We start from the raw sequence: 22,984 nt of genomic DNA on the forward strand, positions 1-22,984 counted from the left end.
TCTGTCATCAGGTGATCAGGGCTTCTCCTGGCTGCATCATTAGTACCCACATGGACTAGGACCATGGGGTAGTAATCGGTGGGCTGAATGACGGCCTGGATCATTCCCGTCACGTCCCGAATCTTTGCTTTGGGCAGGCAGTAGACTTCTCGTGTTGAGGGGTCCTGGTGACAAATGGGTCCTTCCATACCAAATTGGGTGGAACAGTCCTGAAATATGAACATCTAGTGTCACTCCTGGGCTGAATGATTCCAGGACAGCATTTATCCTGGATTCCGAATGCTGTGCAGGGAACCATGTGTTCTGTTTGCTGCAGAAAAACATGGGAAATGGTGGATTTCCCCTTGCAGGCTGTCACAGTCCCAGCCTGCAAGGGGATGCTTGGGGCTGGGGGAAGTGGGATGCAGTAGGGCACCATATGCATGTGTTTGCACACACACATGCACATGGCTAAAAATACATCTAGGTAGTAGGGGGGAGCAGCTCCCTGCAGGTAAGTGTATGGGAGGGGAGAGCAGACTGAGGCCCCCACGGTGGGGGAGGGAGCGAGGCAGGGGCTAGGTCTGGTGACACTGCCCAGCTGGGGTAATGTATGGGGCCAGGGTGGGAATGTGCAGCTGCAGGGTTGGCCGGGGAGCGGGATGGAGCTACAGGCACCCTATCTGGGGCATGGTAGGGGAGCTGGCTCCCTGCAGCTGTGCGCACTCCCAGGGAGGGAAATGGTGGTGGGGAGGGCACATGCACAACTGGATCTGTGTGCAGGGTGGGGAAGGATGCGGTCTGCCCAGTGAGGACTCGGGGCTCTGTGCCCTATTGCCCTCCCCTAGGGCCACCATGGTCCAGCAGGTGGGACATGGCATGGGGAGGGGGGGATGGAGCGGGGCGGAGAGAGGCTTGTTGTTGCCACCATCATTGCCAGGAGCCTTGCATCAGCTATGTTGCCAAGGTGAAGTGCCCCCTGCCCACCTGGCAGCAGCAGCAGGAGTGGAAGTGGCAGGGGTGATGTGGAGTTGTGCCTTGTGCTGGGCAGGCAGGGAACTCTTTGCCATAGTGGCATGGCCAGCATGGGGCTCCCAGTGGTGGTGGAAGCAGCACCAAGCCTTTTTGTCCCCCTTCCCCCTTTCTGGCTCCCAACAGCTGGCCCATGGATGCCCCTGGGTAGAGGGAATCAGGGAGGGGAGCCCCAAGCCTGCAGTGGGCAGCCAGCATCCTCCCCCACCCACCATGGGCTCCACTCAGCTCTGCTCTGGCTGTGCTGCCTGCTTTGTGGGGAGGAGGTGGGCATGCATCCCACCTTTTTATTTTGAAAAGGTGGTCATCCTAGCAGAAACTTATATATATATATAAGTTTCCTTTTCACAACAACATTGCACTGATAGTTCATGTTTAGCTGGTTATCACTGATGGCCGTAAAGTCCTTTACAGAGTCACTTCTGTATAGGAAATTGCCTCCTTGCTTGTCAGTCTGACCTACATTTCTTTGTTTCAAGATGCATCACTTTGCAGCTAGCTGTTTCAAAGTGCATGCTGCTCAATTGAACTCATCTTAAAAAAGGGGTATAGGTAATTACTTTAGTCCTCAACATTTACTACTCCACCAATCTTCACTGACAAAATTTGTAGATGATACAGCGACTTCATATTTTCTTTTAGAACATTGAAGAAGATAGAAGGGGGACCAGTAGAACCCCAGTACTAGCACCCCTTTTTCCATGACTATACTAACAATTGGATTTTGAGATTTCTTAGTCGTTTTTTAATTAAATACGTTACATTGATTTCTGTATAAAGCTAATGTTCTTAATCAGAGTGTTTGTGTAGTATTAAATCAAATACCTTATACAAGTCTAAGGCTATTATGTCAACACAGTTTAGCTGATAAAAGTAACTTGCTGTAATTTTTTTCTTTAAGTGGTGTGCTGGTAGCTGTTTGCTTATCACAGAGACTTGAATCTCTAACTGTGGACCAGGAACCCATTGTACAAACACAGAAGAACTAATTAATCTTTGTCCCAAGACAGCTTACAATATAAGCATAAGGTAAGATGCAGCACATGGATAGAGGCAAATGGGGAGTACAAGGAAACCATACCGGTTAGCACAATGAGTGACAGTCTCAGTCCAGCAACAGGATGCCTACTGTGGGTGTATGCTTGCTTCACTCACTATTTCCCCTCAGGGCTGTCCTGCCATGACTTTGATGGGAAAAAATGGTTAGCTGTTAATCCCCTGAGAGGGCTGAAGCACCACAGATCACCCAGAAGTTAGTTAACAAGTTGTGAAGTTTTATTATGTGTTGGCTACAGTTGCTAATTGCTGCCCTTAGTTGCCTCATTAACAAGGAAGCAGTGATGCTGCAGCCCTGCTGAGCAACGTTTTCCCCACTCTCCTCCTTGATCACCGTGTCTTTGCCACTGTCTACCCCACTGGGATTACTTGGCTGTGGGTACAGAGTTTCCTGGCACTCATGGGTCCTGTCTTTTTTTTTTTTTTGTTTTTTTTTGTTTTGTTTTGTTTTGTTTTTTTTCCCTGCTGTCCACTCCCCATCAGGTAAGTATCCCCTAGCTCACCCCATCTCCGCAGATCCAGTGTTCCTTCACTGGGAGGCTTTGTTTGCTGCTTTGCCACTTTCCATGGCTATTTCCTCTTCTCCAGTGCCCCAAGGGCAGAGTACCAGTTCTCCCATCCTGCCTTTTAAGCATGGCAGCATCCCTAATTACCCTTATGTGTACCTAGTGAGCTAAACCCTCTACCCCCGTGGTCCCGGCCCTTCCAGCTACCTGGGCCCGGGTCTGCCTAGTAATGAGGCTTCAGCTTGAGCCCTTGTTACACCTACAATCAAACTTCTTGTGGATACCACAGCAAAGCAGAGTTTTAAGTGGGGAGTTCAAGGAGAACAACAAAGTGACTGGCTGTTTTGAGGGGCATTCCTTCCAAGCATAGTGGGTAGTGTGGACAAGTGCATTTGAAAAGTTGAGTTTTCCATATTTAATGGAAGTGGTCCCTGTATTGACTGTGTATTTCCATAGTAGGCAACTCTTTTGTTGTGTTGAAATCAGGGTAACTGGCCTTGATTTATCTAGATGAAACTGTCCAACATTTCTGTGGCTGGGGGCTGTATGCCACATTGGTCACAGCCCCCTTGTGGGATCCCTGAAACCTCCTCTGTGTGGGCAGTGGAAGCTTCCCCTCTACCACCAGTGCACAGGTAGGCAACATGAGCCCTCCTTTTCCTGCCACTGCCACTTGGGCAGTGTGCTCACTAGGCCCACAGGTTGCCAGTTGGGCAGCTCTGATCTAAATCATCCTGTTGATCCACCACTGTACAAACACTCCTGGGTAGAACACCCCAGCTATTTAACAGCACATACCCATATTATATAACAGTATGCAGGAACAGCAGCTAAAGCTTGCTGCTACCGAGGGGAAATGTCACCTCATTCTTTCTGCTGCACATGCCTGTGTTGAGGCAATAAATCTCCCACTTTCAGCAGCATAAAATTAGGTGACATCTCCATCTGCAGCATTGTACCCCACTGCTGTGACATCTCAACAGAATTAGATTCCCCACAATGCCCTTTACTCATGGATGCATGCTCCTGTGCCACAATTGCATGGGGCTGGAGCTGGAGAAGGAGGAGGGAGAGGTCTGGTGAGGGGAGGGTGAGACACCTCCTTAGGCAGTAGCTGCGGTTTGTGCCCTGCTCCCCTACTTCCTAGCCAAGGAGTTAAAAACTGAGTGTATGGAATGGAGTTATCTGACAAACATCTAACGTTAAGCAAGGACAAAACCACAACGTGAATGGTTCTCTTTAGAAATGTAGATGTCCCTATTTTAGCCAGACTTTCCAGAAACATCTGGAATGTGATTTCCTTTTCCCATTGTGATAAAAGTTAACCTGCTCCTTCCTAAAGTTCACCTCTGACTCATCCAATCCAAGTGAATTAATGGATATTGTGGCCCAGGTCATCAATAATTTTACTGAAATCCAAAGTAGTCAAAATATTCAAAGCCTGACTTTTATGAACAGAGATGGCAACTTTACTGCTTTGATTCCTGAAGTGATTTTTCCATTTACATTTGAGAAGCTTAAAAAAAACAAAAAAACCCTAGACAACTGCTCATGGCAAGGATAACCAAGGCTTTACAAAGCTTTGAGTTTTGCATTCTAATCAAGATTTGTATGAATTATTCTTAGACATGCTGTAATAACTTAATAGGAATTACCTTATTTTTTTTGTAGGTCCCTGTCTGTGACCAGTAAAATATTTTCTGTATGTTTTATTAAAGACAATTCTGACTTATATGAGTTCACCCTAGTGATATTTACCTTGGTTTTGCTCAGAGCACATGTATCAACTTCTTTTTCTTGCTAGGTAAGCATTTGCTTCCCCTTGTGATTATGCTAATTACTTTCAGAGTTGCTGAGTGCCCAGAAACCCTGCTGAAACCAATAACAAAGGTTTATCAATAGCTTTATGCATCCAACTTTAAAAATAATGTCTTTAGTCCTAAAGGTAGATTTTTATCAGAAACAGATCTATCTTGGGCAATGCTCAGGTGTTGTGGTTTCTATTGGGAGAGTAGCAACTGTTCTGGTAGAAATCAAAACTGTACAGATATTCTCACAGAGCAAAAATGGTGACTCTGGGAGAAAAATTAACTGACCCCAACTTGGCAGAAGTTGTTCTCAGTAGAGTTTCTCCCAGGAGACCAAATGTCCAACCTGCCAATAGAAGTGGCAGTGCACTTATCTGACATCCCAGCAGGCTTTACTTTGCTTTGCTCCTCTTCCCCTCATGGATCCAGATATGGGTCCAGAGAGACAGTGTATATGTCTACATGCACATTTAATGCAGGAGCAGTTTACTTGATAGTAAACTACTTGCGCATAAATGGTCATGGGCAGCTATCCAAACATGCAGGGAAGCAGATTTGTAGCAAACTGCAAATAGCAGAAAACTGCTCCTATTTCTTGCCCCCTATAATGGGCCCCACCGCCATTATGGGGAGATAGAGGCTCTGGCCACAGCTGCCTGCAGCTGCAAATCATCTTGAAAATGCAGCCCTGCTTCCTGGTCAGTCACTTTCTAAGCCAGGAGCAGCATACAGAGCACGGGGGCAGCATTGTGGTGTTGCCACAGCCTCTGCCTCCCTGCATCATGGCTGTTCCAGCCCCTGTCACTGGTTGGGATACATGCAGCATCACTGGTGCAGCTCAAGGATCTGTTTGCATGGACTGAGGGGTGCCTGACCCACTATGCCCTGCTGCTGCTGATGGCCACAGTGCCCTGCATGCATCTGCACACCTGGCATGGGACCTGAGCTTCAAAGGTGTCAGGGGGCAAGCCTGCACTGCCCCATAACCTACACTGCTGCCTGGAGGGCTACCTGTGGCTGCACGACATGCCCCTGCCCCCCACACCCGAGGAGGACATCACCATCGGCATTGATGCATTCCTCAGTATGTGAGAGTCCCATGTGTACCTACCTGTGAGAGCAGCCTGCTCAGTAAAGTTTTGCACTGTCTCCTGCCTCACTGCATACTGTGGTGGGGGAAACCCAGGGCAGGGGAGCATGGTGGGGCCACACACAGAGTGGGGCAAGGGCAGAAGCAGGGGCCAGGGTGGGGAGGTACCAGGGCTGGAGCAGGGTCTTGGGCAGGCTGCCCCTGCTGCAATACGCAGCATGACTGCAGCCTGGGTCCTGGGGCATGAAGATGTCAGTCAGCTGCTGCATAAAGGACATGGACTTGTGGAAACTCCCTGACTGATGGCTGTGGTCAGTGATGGTAACCCACTATGACCACAAAGCCTTTACTTTTATGCAGCACTGCCATGCCGGCCGGTCATACCTGCACTCCTGCATCTGGCCTGACATCTCCTCAAAGACATGGGTGTTGGAGCACCTGCCCCAAGCAAATTGCTGCTGCATCTTTGCCTTGCCCCACAGCACCGTGAGGTAGCCAGTCTTCTCCATGGACCAGTTGATGCCCTGGGAGGTGGTGTGTGGCATCAGTGACAATGCTATCAGGGCTCCCATGCCATCTCTCTGGGTGTCCATATGGGTGTCCCTGTGCTGCTGGGCCTGGGCAGCTGCCTGCAGCACCCACACAGGGGTACAATGCAGCTGCACAGCAAGGTGCACAGCAAGGTGATGCCCTGCAGCAGCTGCAGGATCCAGGCAGGCTGTGGGGGGTTGGTTGCAGGCAACTGGAGCTGGCCCCAGTAGCCAGGAGCTGCCTGCAGCTGGGCCCAGGTTCTGGCAGGAACCTGAAACACTCTGAAGGCCTGGACAGCACAGCCCTGGCAGCCACACAGCACTCTGGTGCCAGGAAGTGGCACCAGGGTGCAGACAGGCTGGTACAGTGTACAACTGGTACAGTGGGCAGCAGTCATCCCAGGCTACCTGCTCTTGTGCCCCAGGGCTCAAGCTGCCTGAAGGGATTTAAAGGCTTGGGGATGGGGCTGCCATAGAGCCAGTCCAGCTCTGGGGCACCAAATGCTCCTGGGGTTGAGGTCAGGCTGGCCCCCTAGCGGGCAGGGCTGACTGGGAGCAAATACACTCCCAGTTGGTGTCTTTTTAGTATCTACATGTGCATTACTGTGTAGTAACTACTCGCGAGAAAATTTGCAGATGTGCACACTTACTATGCAGTAAACTATACTACTGCACAATAAAGCATCTCATGTAGATGCACCCAGTGTGTTATTCTGGCTACACTCTACTGTTTCAGGCAAGCAGGGAGCAAATCAAGTCCAGAGAATGCTTTGTGTCTGGGAATTCCTAGCACCTTCACCATCATCAGGCCTGTAGGAAGTCATAGGCTGCTGAGGCAGCCATGTCTCCTGCACATGACCCTGAGGAGGTCTGGGTCTGGGTTTAAGTTACTCCAGCAAGGGTAAAAGGGGAAGCTCAGGGCAATCTGCACATGGCAAGTCTGAGCACATGGCTATGTGCGCTGAAGGTACTTTAGATGCAGGCAATGGGGGTCAGGCTGGTCCAGATCTAGAGGAGAGGGGTCTGATGGGCCAAAACATAGGGATAGGGTGGGGTAAAGGTACTAAAGATACAGGAAAACAGAGTCAAGCCAGTTGGAGTCCGGAGGTGGCAGGGTCTGTCTGCTTTGGTTCTGGCTTAGGGTAGGGAGTGGATCCCACTTGAGGAGACCCTCAACTGCCTGAGGAGACCCTTGCCCACCCAACCAGACCCACACCCTATGGGTGTTCCTCCTCACCAGAGTTGTAGGCAACCAGTCAGGACTTTCCCAACTGGGATTCCCTCACAAAACCCCAAGGAAACCCATGTAAGTGCAAATGCTCAACGTTGGGAAATGGAGGCATAACTCCATCCTATGTGCCAGTCCTATGTCTGTGGGTGTTTCTCTCCAATGTAGCTGGTCTTTCCCCACTGGGATCCCCTCATGAAACCCCAAGGAAAACAATGTAGTTTCAGGAACAAGTTCTGTTGGCTTGTGTAAGAGGGATAGGAATCTATTGTGGGCGTCTGGAATACAAACTGACACCTGTCCCTGACAAGACTGCAGACACACTCTGGTCCTCTCTGAGCCTCACAGCTGAGAGGAAAGGATGATTGTGAGCAGGAGTTCCCTGGGCAGGGTGTCCCCTGGGGTATCCAGCAAATCAGCACTGCCGTGTGTGCTTAGCTGTTCTCAGCAGTCTCCAGCAGCCAGAGAAGCCTGCAAGATACACTGGGATGTAGGGGTGTGTGAAGCAGGCTGTATTTGATTTGGATTTGGATTCAGCCCAATTTGGGGGACAGTGGTTTGATTTGTTGATTCAGATCACTGTCCCGATTTGAGATAGCTGAATCTGGAGATTTGATGCTGATTTGGAGAATCAGCAATTCGGCCATAGACACAGCTTTAAATGTTTTTTTCCTACATACCTAGGGGTACCAGGTGCAGCTCATGAACACTGAGATGGTGGGGCAGATGGAGTGCCCAACAGGAGCATGGGGAACCCAGCTTGGTGATGGGCTGTGGAGGGACTCGCAGTGCCCCTCCAGACCCAGGAGGCACCAGTTGCCGAGCTGGGGGGTGGGGGACGGGGTCCCCCACGCACTTGGCAGCAGACCCGGAAGTGGACCAGCTTCTGGTCCACTTCTGGGTTTGCTGCCGAGTGTGCTGGGGACCACCCCCCCCCGCCCATGCTCCCATGGGACTCTATCTGTCCCACCATCTCAGCATTCACAAGCCACCTGGTACCCTGAGGTATGTAGAAAAAACATTTAAAGCTGTGGTCCAAATCATAGAATCTCTCTGAATTGATTTGGAGGGTTCCGATTCAATTTAGAGAGATTAAAGGCTCTCCTGATTCAATTCGGATTCAGAGATTTGCCCAGCTCCTCTAACATCTGTATAATACTCTCCTGATAGGTTTTCTTCTACTGGGAGAACACAAATGGGAGAGGTGTATACTCAGCCTCTCTCTTTCTTTTCTTATAGCAGTTTATATCTGAAAACTAAAAATGAGTTGGGACAAGTGAACATTGCATATTTAATGCTATTTTCTGGTTCCTGGTATGTAATAATATGCAAAAAAAAATTGGAGCAGTGATCCATGAAATCAACCCTTCCCATTTGATGCCAAAATGCGGCAGGATACATGATCAATGAGATGTGTATGAATTGGGAAATGCCCTTAAAAAGCACCCCCTAACTTCCTAACACGCAAGACTTGAAAATCTCCTTCATTGTTTGTGTAACTAAAAATGTTAAATGCATTGAATATATGAATGTTGTGGGCCAATATCCAGTGTTTTTGCAGGCTAACCTGGAGATCTGAGAGATGGTTTGCTGATCACAGAGTCCGCTTCTGAAACCAACAGCCACAATTTACAAAGACAAAGAGGAAATATGCCCTGTCTAGAAGCTCCTGTAAGTAAAGTTCAGCTGCTGGGGATATGGTAATATTGTTAGATTGAAAACTCTGACAAATTCCAAACTTGCTCAATCCCAGGTTTATCTGCAGATACTAAAGTTACATTAGATTTAAGATGAATCCTGAATGTTGCCCCTTTAAAAAAGCCATTCTATTTTAAGCTTTATTAAGAATGTCGTTTCAAGACTGAGAAATGGTCAAGAGGGAAACCTCTCTCCTTTTCTTTTGTGGGCAGATAAGAGCTTGCAAGAAGATAGAGGAAAGGCCTTGCATAAGCACTCTTGGCATGTCTCTGTCTGTTTGTGTGCCTCGTAGAAATCCTGGGTCCCATCTATCTATGGGTGTGCAAAAATATTTGCTGTACCTGGTCCATGATTATACAGCTTGCTGTAAGATGTGTGATTGTAGACTGGGAGCAGCATGCACAGATGTTTACTGGTGCTGGGAGCCTCATGGGGAACACGGTGTAAGTAACTCAGGGTGGAGGGAAGGGTGGGCAGGATTTAGGGATGGGCTATCAGATCCATGGGGAGGGGTGGAGTTGGAAGGTCCAGGGGGTGTTTGGCAGGCTTAGGCAGAGGGTGGAGGCTGATGGGTATGTCAGGGGTGGGGATTACATGTCTGCAGGGGAGGGTTGGTTGTCCATCCAGGGGTGGGAGGGTTGGGTGGCTAAAAAATGGTCCAGTCAGGGTTGGGAGAGTGGAAGAATTCCTCGCCAGGGCTGGGGCAAGTGGCTGGGCTTTCTTAGCTCTGGGGCTGCACTCTGAACACAAACAGATCTTTAGTGGCTTGGGTTAACCTGTTCCCAGTCTAAGTTAGTTCACTTGAGATGAACTTAGATCAAACTCACCATTTTAGCCCAATATAAACCCCCTCCCTCTCTGCAACATTTGCACAGATGCACATTTAGATTGACTTAACCTTAGTTGGGTTAATCTAAATGTAACATCTGTATGTCTCCAACTATGAGATGAACAAGTTCACCTTAAATTAAAACTCTCTCAGTTAATCAAATCCCTTGATTTTTCATAAAGATTCTGCAGACTGACTTTTACTATCTTTTCTTTTATAAAATAAATATTAAAGTTAAACTAACTTATTCTATTATTTTTAGCTACAGCTTTGCCCAGTAATTTCTGGATTCAGTTTAAAGCTGCTCCAGAGTTTTGGGGCATCGAGATCTGGAATACTAATACAAGCCTAGCTTTAGAGTCTGCTTTGAAATTCTAAAAGCCTACAATGCTGTTTCTAATTAAAACATTTTAAAGATAGTATCTGAGAAAAGGATGGTACTTTGCTGATAAAGCAATATTTCTTCAGATCACTTTTGTGAGGACCAGTTAATTAAGCTAGTTATTTTCTCCGTGCAATTCCCCAAGCAATAATTTGCTAGCTTCACTGCTGACAACTCACTTGCAAACAGATATGCCTAGTTGATTTTTCCAGACCTTTTGCAAAGTTCACCATTACTTCTACTATCTCAGTAATTAATGTGGTTTGGAGAGGGGGAGAAAAAGCACTCTGCTTTTTGAGAATATGAATGACAGATAAAACTATAGTTCTGAATTTACCATACCTTCTTTCTGTATTTCTTTATTATTTAATAATTACCGGTGGGCTGAATTCAAGAAGTTCTGAGTGAATTTTGATTGAGACAGACACTTCAAATGTAGCATGAAATTCCCATTGAAACCTCTTTCAATCTCCAAAACTATCATTTCATCCCTGGTCATGACAAGTACACTCAGTGGTAGGAAATATGATTGAGGGGAGTGAAACAATCATGTCATTTCTCTTCCTTTGCATTGGCTGAAGGTCAGCTATGTAGAAACAAGCAGCCAGCCACCCAGTTAAGAAATGCTGAGTTGAGGAGAAGGAATATCTGCTCCCCCCATGCCCAGATTCCAGACTTTCTTTCACAAGTAATGGCAGATGTTATGTCTGCAGACCTCAATCTTCTTTAGCTGTGATGCCTGTTAGCCTGCATTATTGACACCTAGCCAGAATTAACAGGATGTACTGAGTAGTCATGAAATCCACCACCCATGTATACTGTCCTTCAAGTTATGGAGACTTTATTGTCGGTATTTCTGCTGCCTCTGAACAGATGTAGGCAAGATGAGCTTATGCTTACCATATGCCAGTGGTTCTCAACCTTTGTAGACTTGAGGTACCCCTCAACGGATTTGAGACACCCCTCTGTGATGTTCGTGAATTGAGTGGCTCCCCATTTAAAAAACTAGCTTATTTATTATAGTGCTTACCTCCTTGCAGAGAGGACTGGCAGTGTGCATACGCGTGGGAGGGAATGGCCAGGCAGTAGCTGAGCCTATGCTTGTCTGATTATCTCTCCATTCCCCCAGCACTGTGGTGGAGAATCACTGCCACATGACATGTGACAGATATACTGTAGCAAGTACTCTAAATCAGAGGTTTCTTATTGTGTACCCCCTTCCATGTTTACCAGTTGCCCATGTACCCCTACCAGCAATATGTTTTATATTTTAGCCTCTTATATGCCAAATATTATTCTTTACTATTCATTTCATCCAGGACCAAGTCCAGGTACTTCCTCAGCCTGACAAAGGGGTTTTCAACCCTAAAGCTTCCAAAGATACATTTTTAAGTACTCCTTTTTTTTTCATCATATACATAGATACATAAAAACACAAGATAAGCCATCACACACCATGAATAACATCATATGTCCAACACAACACAACATCTTTACTTCTTCTGTGACAGTTCTGTTTGGGTACATTTGCTGCTGCTGCTTCTGCTACTGGTGCTGAGCCAGCTAAGTTATTTTATCTGTTGTCGCATAAAGTGGAGGACTGGGCGTGAGGCTGTAGGGGAAGAGGAGGCCTCCCTGGGGCACACTTCCGTGTTGCGCAGAGGCCCCAGTGCCAGGAAGGGTGCACCTTAACACACACACAATGTCATCCACCCACATCACGAGTTTTCCTTGTCAGCGGCTTGGGGTGCAGGGCCCTGGACAACAGACTCCCCCAGTGAGACACACACAGCTGGCAGGCTTCATGGCCTGGCAGGGCCCAGCACCCAGGCCTGCACTCGATTTCACCCCATGTGCCCCAAGACAGACGCAGTTGCCCAAGCACCCACCCACATCATGAGTTTTTTTTCTGGCAGCAGCTTGGCATGCAGTTTCCCCCAAACCCCTGCACCAATCTTCTTGAAACTTGGCAGGCTTTGTGGCCTGAGCAGGTGCCACCACCCCAGCAGTTTTCAGCCCACTATACCTTCACACACACAGGGTCATTTGTGTTACAAGTTTTGCCTGTCATAGATTCATAGAAGTAGGGCCGGAAGGGACCTTGTAGATCTTCAAGTCCGACCCCCTGCCTGGGCAGGAGGAAAACCGGGCACAAATGACCCCAGCCAGGTAGGCATCAAGCCGCTTCTTAAAGACCCCCAGGGTAGGAGCCAGCACTACTTCTCTTGGAAGTTGGTTCCAGATCCTAGCCGCCCTGACTGTGAAGTAGTTCCTACGGATGTCTAGTCTAAATCTACCCTCTGTCAGCTTGTGGCCATTATTCCTTGTTATCCTGGGGGGCACTAAAGGGAACAGGGTGTCTCCCAAGCCCTGCTGGTCCCCCCTAGTGAGTTTATAGATGTTCACCAGGTCCCCCCTCAGCCTTCTCTTGTGAAGGCTGAACAGGTTCAGGTCCTGTAGCCTCTCATTGTAGGGCCTGCCCTGCTGTCCCCGGATTATGTGGGTGGCCCTCCTTTGGACCCTCTCAATGCTGTCCACATCCCTCCTGAAGTGCGGCACCCAGAACTGGATGTAGTACTCCTACTGCGGCCTGACCAGTGCCGCATAGAGGGGGAGGACCACTTCCTTGGCCCTGCTTGGGATGTCAGAAGCTTGGGGTGCAGTTCCCCCCCAAACTGCTGCACCCATCTTCTTGAAACTTGGCATGCTTTGTGGCCTCATCAGGGGATACCACTCTGGTGGATTTCATCCCCCTGTGGTGTAACACATAGACATGACAGGAGTTTTGCTTTCAAGAATTTGGGGTGCAGTTCCTCCTAAACCCCTGCACCGATCTTCTTGAACTTTTGGAATCTTCATGATCTCAGCAGAGGCTACCATCCCTGGAAGTTGCACCCAAATCAGATGTAAAACAACAAAGTTATAGATATTTCATTGATCCCCCATTATAGCCTATAGCTGGATCTCCGAAGTGGCTCCAAAGCTTCAGAGCTGCTTTGGCCTGATCTAAGTGGCAAATCGATCTGAGCTCCAGATCAGATCACTGACATCTGAAGCAGATGGATCTGAAGCTGGATTGGATCGCTGCCAACTCGCACAGGCCTACTGGCTGTTGCTTTAAAAAAATAGCACTGTGTTCACGCATCAACTGCTGATGCAACAGTGATGGCGCAGGGCTGCTTTTGCTGCTGGGATGTGGACTCTGCAGAAGTGGGGAGCAATTCTGGTGCCCTTCATAAGTCGCAGCTCTGGGCTGATTCCCTGCTTGCCAATTGCAGCTACTTTACTGGTGACCTGTGTTTTGGATATTGGTTCCTCTTTTTTTCCCTTCTTTCTTTCCTTTTTCTGTCTTATTCCAAAGAAGTTTAACTGCTGCTTCATGCAGGAAGAATGACAGGGCACTTGTTGTACCTGCCAGCCTCACTTTTGATCCTTTAAAAATCTTATAGCTTCAGGTACATAGAAATTATTGCATGGAGCTGAACATCCCTGGGAAGAGGATGACAGAACTAAAGAACCACCTGTGAGAGGTGTTAGCCATGTAACTTAATGAAGCACAAGATGATATATTGGATCGAAAAGAGGTCAGCAATGTTTGGGAGAAGTGGGGCATGTTAGCAGAGCTTTGTTCCAGGTGTTGGTCAGTTCCAGCCCAGCCTGTGCTGCACCCACAGTTGAAGCTGCAGGTACTGCTTCCCGAAGTGTGCTTCTGCCACCACTTACTGTAAGCTGGATAAAATGGTTACATGGGGTGAATCAAGACATGGGGTGCTGACCTCTGGAATAGAATATTCATTTTGTTCCGAATTATATATTCTTGTGAAATAGAGGATTGTATCCTACAAATACATATGGCTAAGTGATTGGTTCAGTGGTGCTAAAGATGATTTATATGCTAATTTAGAGATGCTTGAGGAATAGAGACAGTGAAATCTAAAACCAATTACATTGTTCCATGTTAGGGTATCATTTGCTAATGATTTAAAACAATGATGCTTTGACCTGAAGGCCAGATCCAGTTCATGGAGCCATGTCATCTAACCTGAGGAGCTCTCCATGGGTCTGGAAGCTTGGTGGAGGGAGAGCAGCGGCAATTAACACATCCATCACTCCCCCACTGCCAAATTTCCAAGCCCTGTGGGCCAGAAGACGTGGCTTTGTGCACTGTTGCAGGGTTAGATCTAGTGCATAGGGCTGGGCAGCTGGAGTCTGATCTGGCATGCAGAGCCAGGGTTGGAGCTAGGATCCCATTTGGCGCACAAGCCCGGGGCCAGAGGTGAGGCCTAATCCAGCATGTGGGGCTGGGTCCATGTGATAGGCGACCCCTGTGCATTGGATCAGGCCCAAGGTAGGCTGGCCCCACATGCTGGACTGGGTCCCACTGCCAAATCAGGCCCCATCCCTGTACACCAGATCAGGCCCATGGACCAAATCCAGCCAATGGACCAATCCTGCACCACTCACCCAACCTGCAGGGCTGAAAAGTTGAGTACCAAACATTTAAAAGAAAGGAGAAGGTTACTGATCTCAGTATGGATTTTGCACCTGACCCTGAACTTCACGTTTAAGGTTGAGTCCTGCTGACTTAATTGGAAGTTGTATATGGGTAAGGGCTGCAAGACAAGGCCTTAACTTGAATAGCCAGGAATTGGCATATCCTGCCACCAAGGAGGTATCTGAAGTTTGTGTCGGTAGGCAGGAAAGGTTTCAGGCACATTGCCAAACAGGAGGATACAAATCAGGCCAATTAGTGTTCTAGTGCTCTGTCCAGCTGAGAGATACCATCTAAAATTAAATGTTCCTTTCTATCAGCACAGCCATATATAAAAGAAGTTTTCTACCATGCAATTTTTGTTTCTCTTTATGTGCTAGCTGTACTCATTCTAAGTGTATTTATGCTTAAGGTATCCATTAGCTATAGCAATGAACAGAAATAGTGCTGTACCTTTGACTGGCTTGGAAATACTTGATTATGAAGGCACAGTAGATATAAATGAACATATTTATATGTGATTTTGAAAGTATATTTTTGAGGGTAAAATAAACAATATAGTTTTGATGAGACCCTTCCAGAATTCACCTAATTCTATGTAGTAGATACAACAGCTGTAGGCACCATAGCAATAAAAGTTGGGAGATGCCCTCATTTTCTTCAATGGCTCCAAACTCCCTTATATGCAGAGGAACTACCCTTCTCTAATACTATGAGTCTTTTAACACTACCAGTGAATCATACCTTGATTAGAGAAAATGCTGATAATGCTTTTAAATTATTGCTTACAGCATAAAATAAGCACACACAATTTATTGGTAGAAGATCTTCTTTGGAAAGGAGTCTTGATGGATGTTTTCCAACCTTCCCCCTCACCCCCCCCCAGTCATTTCAGCCATAAAAGTTTTTCAAGCCTTCTGAAATCGCATCTGATGTGAGACAAGAAAGAAGAAAGGTGAATATAGGAAAGCCTGAACAGAGTAGAAAGGGAGAGTGGCAGCTCTGAAAAAACATTCATCTCTCCCACATGAGGTCCTTCTTTGCAATTCCACATCGTAAGTTCTGGGTTTATGAAGAAATCTAATAGAATTTAGGTAACAAAAACTGATGGGTATTACAGAAATCAGGGAGATGATTGGTACCTGTTTGCTATTAAAAAGTTATGTATTTATCCACAGAAATGGCCTAGGTAGGGTCTGCACATTTTTTTTTTCAATAAACACTGGAATTTCTTAATCTGGCATTGTTCAGAGACTTGCATAGGGCTGGGACCTTCAGATCCATCAGTCAGACATCTGCTACTTGAACTCAAGGAGTAATTGATAGCACTAGTAGATCATCACTATCCACTGAGACCAACACAAAAGAGGGGTAAAGAGATATTTGCTGGTAAAAAAGGGATCACAGTGGAAGCCCTGCACTGTCCTTACCCACCACACACATGGGCAGCAATGTGTCTAGGGGACAGGGGACAAGTGGAATGGGCAGAATGTTGCCTTCTATTCATCACACCCCCACAAGCCTTTGCAACAGCAGAAGAAACACTATGCTGCCTCTTCCTGGCCATATAGGAGCAGTGGTGGGGCAGAGGAGAGTGGGATGAGCAGGGAAGCGGAGTGTCCTTCCTCCCTCTGTTTATTGTGGTCAGCATACCTTCATTGCCTACTCCCCCCCCCCTGGCCCAATGCTCAATGAACTCCCTACACCATTGCCTAAAGACTTTCCAAGAAGGGGTCACAAGTACATTTCAGAGAAAAGGTCAAAAAACAATTCAGAATGAACAAAACACTGTATTTTTCCCTTTCCTTGTTTTTCGGAAAAGGATAAAATTTCAAATGCCTGACATGTTTCCGGAAAAGCTCTGCCTGAAGCAGAAAGTATAGCAAACTCCTGCTAAAATGGTTAAAGTTATAAACAACTGAAAATAGGTCTTATAATGGGATGTGTCAGGCACTTTTAATAATAGACCTGGCCATTATGTGCTATATAATTCTGTGTGCTCTCTGCTTACAGTCTTGGAAAGAGGTTCTATTTTTCAATAGGCAAGCAAGCAAGATTAGGCATAGACAATAACATATAGTCATGGAAGAGTATGTATCAATTGAAAAAAGAGCAGATGATGATTAAGATACTGAAAGGTTTTGTAATACCTATGTTTGGAAAGGGTTATAATGTATAGGGTTCCAAAGGCCAACATTTCATACATTTTACACAACATTTAATATTCTGAATGTATGGTTGATTCCCTTTCTGATCAGTGCTAGATGCTAAGATTTCCCATTGACAGACAAAAATCCCAAACCCTGAAAACAACCAAAAAATGCGTCATTTTTTTCAGAAGTAAGAAAATAAGGTAATGGGATTTTTCGTTCAGATTTAAGACAAGTTTTGGACAGGGGTGTGACCTCATCACTGGGCCACAGAGCCATGTTCCCCCGTTTTGAATAATTTTGGCTCCATAAATCTTGATTGCTCAGAATTGCTGCCATCCACAGAAGTGGTAATGCGTGTCACTATGCAGATTCCTGGGGCACTTTCTTGTGAAGTGAGAGATGTGAGCTTAAGTTTTTGCAGGCTGAGGGCCTAGAACCCAATTCTCTCATGTCCTGAGTAAGTGTTTAAACCATTAGGCTAGCATGCAAAAAAATGGGGAGGGGGCAGGCAACTTTTTTTCTTTTTTTCATAGCGAAAGTGACTGTGCTTTGTACTGACCTTCCTGCTGCTGGCGACTATTGGGTATCTTTCCTCTGGGTACTTTGGGCTAAGAGATGAGAGAAACATGTACACCAGATTTTGTTACATTTATTAGGCTTCTGAGTGAATTTAGACACCTAAGCGCACATCTATGCCTTCCCATTCGGGTCCTGAAAAACCATTAATGCATCTATATTGGGTGAGGAGGAAGACAAACCCACCTTCTTTATTAATTCTTTTTCAGGGACTCAAACAGGGTGGAATAAAATCACTTTTGTGCCTCATAGGTGGAATAGGTGGGCCCTAATATGTAGAATTGCATCAGAAACCTAAGCTCTAAGGAAGGACAGGTGTTCAGATGAGCTAAGGACAGACAGTCAAAAAGCCCAAGGTTGAAATGATTCAATCTTCTCAGGTTAGTCTAAGCTGCATAGACTGAAAAGAGAAGCAAGTGAACAGACATTCACTTTTGATTCCAAAATGCAGCCAAATGCCTGCAGTGGCTCAGGCCAGAACCCAGGGGGCACTACAGCACACCTCTCTGCTCAGCTGGAACAGACAGCTTGGGCCAAGGATAGCCTGCCAACCCTGGAAGGGCAGTAGGGGTGTTGCAGGGGAGGTGCAAAACATCCTGGGATTCTGGGAGACTGAGAGTTAACTTGAATTTGGAGGGGATCTGGGATAGAAGGTCAATAAACCAATATCACTTAAATCAGTTAGGTCTGATACTACATCCATCCATGCTTATCTTAAGCAGTTTTGGCTATTTTGAAAGTAGTTTATGTGCACTGAACTTCTGTTGTGTTACAGATTTGAACTGGTTTTGGATCACTTATACTGGTTTGTGTAATTTCTGCCTCTAGCCATGCACTGCTGTGCAAAATACTTCCTATTGGCTCACTCTAGGCTCCTTCCTGCCAATGATGTAGGTACTTTGAATTCCCCTTTGAAGGTAAATAGGGAACAGGGATTCTCGGTGCACATTTGCCAATTTTGCATGCTCTTGGGGAAAGGTGCCTAACTTGTAGGCATTGCAATGCTTAAGTGAAGGCATCTCTGAGAATTAGTTGGAGGGTCTGTGCCTAAATTTAAGAGACTGTAATGCTTGAACTTATGTCAGTATTAGTGCACATTTAAAGGAGATCACTTACAATATATGCAAATTGGCTATTCCAATATACATCGTAATTGCATTTTAATAGATAGTGTCTACTCCATTTTTATTTGCTTTTATATTTCTATGAGAGCATAAGCAAACTGTACAAAATGTCGCAAAGCTATTGAGATTTGAAAGAATACGGAAAATAATTTCTTCTACCGAAAAATAAATTCCAGCATTAATTTTATCTTTACTGTAGAAACAAAGCAGTTCGTGTGTTTGTGCTGCTGTCATGCTAGGTGTGTCATGCTAGGTTTGGAAGTGTGGAGTGTTAGGTTTGGAACACAGGCAAAGTAGTGACCTAAAGAAATAATAAGTTACTAAAGAGTTAAATGAGCACAAAATCTCTTGTAGCTAAAAAGAAAATCAGACCAAGCATTTTTAAGTATATTTTTATATGTTCATGCAAAGAACAAGAGGCACTTTAAAAATGTACATGAATTGAGCTTAACAATCTCTACCCTCTTCCATTACTGTGAGGTTGATTAGTCTTGAGTGATGTTAGCTCCCAAATATTTACAATGTCACTTTCTGAAGAGTGCAGTTATATTCTTAAAGAACCCCAGACAGATTTCTGTAAATGGTCTTGCTTGATGAGGAGAGTAAATCATGAAAATGTTATTTCTCTTAGCTTCATTAACTAATCCATGGAGCTGTAGTAACTTCTTTTGCTTTAATGTACCTATTTCAAAATAGTCTTCAATCAGTAGTGTTGCTAAGTCTTGGGATTTTATCACCAGTCTCGTGACAGTTTTCTGTGCATATTTTAAAAGACTTGGCCTCAGGAAATAATTGACAAGGTAAAACATTCAGCTTTTATTTTTAAAAACCAACAAGATTTTAGATCTCCTGGTTGTAGAAAAAGTCACAGAAGCATGACTAGATTATTACTTAAAGAGGCAAAAGCCGTCTTCAAGATATCTTTAGTGAGTTCTAACCTCTGTAAATTAGCCTTTGTCTCAACAATTCCCTGTCTAGAATGAACACATGAAGATAATTTTAACTAAATAAGAACATCACTCTTTTTTAAAATATAGGCCAACAATAGAAGCTCTTTATGTCTATTCAGTTTGGCTTTACTGGGGAGGATCTCGACTCCTAGTGACATTCTTTGAACCTTTTGATCAAAAGCTCTTAACAGTAACTTTGATTTCTCTTTCACGTTAGCTGAGTTATAAAATAGTTTGACATAGTTAAGGAGAAAGATGACTTTGTGAAAAAATATATTCTCAGAACAAAATAATTTTCCATTTGATACAGTAATGGATATATAGGGGTAAATATCAGTCTTGTTTTGATGTTTTAATTCAGGCTTAGCCTTCTTAGAAAGGGATATTTAACTAACTCTTTTGTGAGGTTCTTATATGATATCTCTGTGAGTTGGATTCCTCTCTTTCTATTACACCTGCAGAAATAATAAGTTATTCTACTAGAATCAAGAGTTAAATGAGCACAAAATCTCTTGTAGCTAAGAAGAAAATCAGACCAAGTGTTTTTAAATATATTTTATATTCTCATAAAAAGAAGAGGGACTTTAAAAATGTACATGAATTGAGCCTGACAGTCTCCACCCTCTTCCATTACTATGAGGTTAATTAGTCTTGAATGATGGGTGGTTCTTTATCCCCTATTGCATCCACTGGAGTGCATTCTATTCTGTGCATTTATGTAGCTGAGATTAGGAAGTGGTCAATTTACCAGATTTATAACGATAGTACAGTCTGTTAAATGGTGCTGCTGGAACTAAAAGTATTAAATAGTCAGTAAAAGGGCATGTCTACACATGTGCTATAATGCATGGTAGACTATTCTACTGCGCATTAAAGTATCACTTAAAAAAATGCCATTACACTAGTGCTCAGTAAAATTGTCTACTGTGCATTGTCACTAAAAAGCATGCAAATGCTCTACTGTGCATTAACACAGCCAAATGCACATTAATTTAGTAGCTCATGTTGGAGGTACGAAATTTAATACATCTTAGAAAAGGTGCATTAATGCATGTGTAGACACACCCAAAGAAAATCAGAAGTGGGTTAAGAAGTCCTGAGATCTGTCTTACCTATATTTTGTCTGTAGAAGGGTTTTTGTTTGCTAAATATTGTTAAAAATAACTGTCATGAGCTGGAAATTTAGAGAGTTCTGTTTTATATTTGGAGGCAGGTACTACAGCTGGAAATTGGGAAGTCTGCAACCAAGTGAATTAGCTGGTTAATGGTAAGCAATATTCTTGGCAATTGTTGCCTTGGAACATAAGCAGTTATAAACACTACAGTTAAAGGAAGCCTTTGTACTGAATATAGTTGAGTGTGAATTTTCATTCCTGTGTTAGTGGATACTTGGTTTTCTTCCCTGTTTAGTTCCAAATTGTCATTTTTGGCTGACTTCTCCATATTGCATGGGACTGCACATGATTACAAGGAACTGAGAAGAAAATGGTAAAAGGAGATTGATTTAAGGCAAGGGTATCAAACTCACCTTGTGCCCCAGGCTAGATCTGGACCTCAGGGCTCTTTATAGGCTGAATATGACCTGGCGCTGGACCCATTATGGCAGCTAATATGGCAGTAGTGGGACAAGCACCCATGGATGAGGTGGGTGCTTGCTGTAGCAGGGGGCCGCAAACACTGTAAGGCATGGTGGATGCAGAGTAAATTAGGGATGTTTTACTGATGGCCATGTCCACTAGAGCCCTCGATTCTGTGTAGGGTCAAGCCCTCAAATTCTCACAGGCTGGATGTTTGACACTGCTGAATTAAAGGAAGAATTTAAAAAACAAAACAACCCCCCCCCCAATATTGATCAAAATCTGTTTCTATTGGTAACATTCTCATTAACTTTAGCAGGGACATAATTAGGCCGATGCCTCAAGAGAATACAAAAGGATATATACAGATTATAATTTCTGGTGCATGAACTTAAAAGGGAACCGAAAACTAGATTCCCCATTAATAGATATAGCCTTTAGGCTAGGGACAGACATTACACATAAACCAGTGTAAATAATCAGAAACTCATTTAAACCTGTAACAGAACATAAGTTCTGTGCACATAAAGTAGTTTCAAAATGACTGAAGCTGGTTTAAGATAAAGTGAATGTGTAGTATCTATCAGACTTAACTGATTTGTGCCAAACCAGTTTATGTAATGTCTGTCTTAGACCTCTTCCTGGTTTAAGTTAAACAAGAGTCCCCCAGAATCCCAGATGCTTTGCAGCCCTGGTGTGGGCTGGGCTGTGCTCTCTGCTCCAGAGCGCAGTGTTGGTCTTGCCCCTCCGCTCCCTAGCCAGAGTTCCTGTGAAGACTGCAGGCACAGCAGGGTCTGCTTGGCTTCCCCCTGCTCCCCCTCTTTGCTGGTTGCTGCTCAAGCAGGGATCCCCCCCACTTCCTCCTTCCCATCTCCCACAGTGTGAACCTCAGCCCCATGGACACTAGGCATGTGGTATGCTAGCTAATTCTGAGAGGTGTCTTTGTGTGTGTGTGTGTGTGTGTGTGTGTGTGTGTGTGTGTGTGTCTCTCCAACATGGGCGACTGGTGCCTCCTAACACTGTGGGGGGGGAGGAGGGAGGGAGGGAGGCAGCAGTGGCTACACGTCACCAATCGTCTCCAATTTCACTGGGATAGGAAAAAGGCAGACAGGACAAGGGCAGACAGAGCAGTGTCCACTTAAGGCTTTTTGGAGCTAATCAACAGGTCAGCTGCTAATGTCCTTCCATTCCTTCACTGCACACACACCTTTTGCCTCAGAGTGCTAGCCGGGGGCTGGGGGCTGGTAACACTCCCACCATTTGAGCAGTGAGCGGGGAAAAGCCTGGGATGGTGCAGGCAGGGTGGGGTTTTACACCCCTCTTAATCAGAGCGTCCTGCCGGGGCCTGGTCACATCCGCCTCAGCTCAGCACTGTGGAAGGGAAGAGAGGCCTGCTCTAGCTCCCCCCGGCTTCTAGCCTGAGCCACTACAAGTATGTGCCTGCACTTCTTCAGTCCAAAGGGAATGTCTGTACACTTGCAAATCAGTTCAACCTAGGTAGGTTAGACTAACTTGCAAAGATTGAATCAATTCAGGCTCAGGCTTTTTTAATATCTTTCCCCAGCCCTGAGGACTAGTGGCACCAGTCAAAGCATTTTTGGTTTAACCCACTTTGAGTTTGTGTACATTATCACATTGTGCCTTTCTAATCTTTGACCTCTCTCTCTCTTCTTTTTTGCACCCACCCAGCTGCTGTTTCATGTAAATAGGTTATAAATTGCACATACTTAGAATAACTTATTTGGGAGATCTGCCTAAGGAAACATCAGCACACGAAGGATGTCCTTGCCTCCCAACCAAGGACGTCCTTGCCTCCCAATCTGCTGAAATAATCTTTCAGCAGATTTTTCTTGCAAAGTTAAGTGTAAATACACTGATTCAAAAAATTTATTTTACAAGTGGTAGATGAAAATCTTATATCTTAACCAAAACTGTAATCCTACTGACTATCTGTAGTTATTCATCCGGAAGCCT

The 22,984-nt window shown here is 45.3% G+C and overlaps 1 long non-coding RNA gene across 1 annotated transcript in view; it reads left to right on the forward strand.

Annotated features, from left to right (window-relative positions):
• LOC102381818 overlaps positions 1–8,856 on the forward strand; it is a 16,654-nt gene extending 7,798 nt beyond the window's left edge. Inside the window, exons 2-3 of the long non-coding RNA XR_324389.1 lie at positions 1,913–2,040; positions 8,791–8,856. This is a non-coding gene — a long non-coding RNA (uncharacterized LOC102381818). The remainder of the gene's footprint in view (positions 1–1,912; positions 2,041–8,790) is intronic.
• Positions 8,857–22,984: the final 14,128 nt, after the last annotated feature.

The sequence above is a fragment of the Alligator sinensis genome, unplaced genomic scaffold (assembly GCF_000455745.1).
Source record: "Alligator sinensis unplaced genomic scaffold, ASM45574v1 scaffold842_1, whole genome shotgun sequence".
Lineage (NCBI taxonomy): Eukaryota > Metazoa > Chordata > Crocodylia > Alligatoridae > Alligator > Alligator sinensis.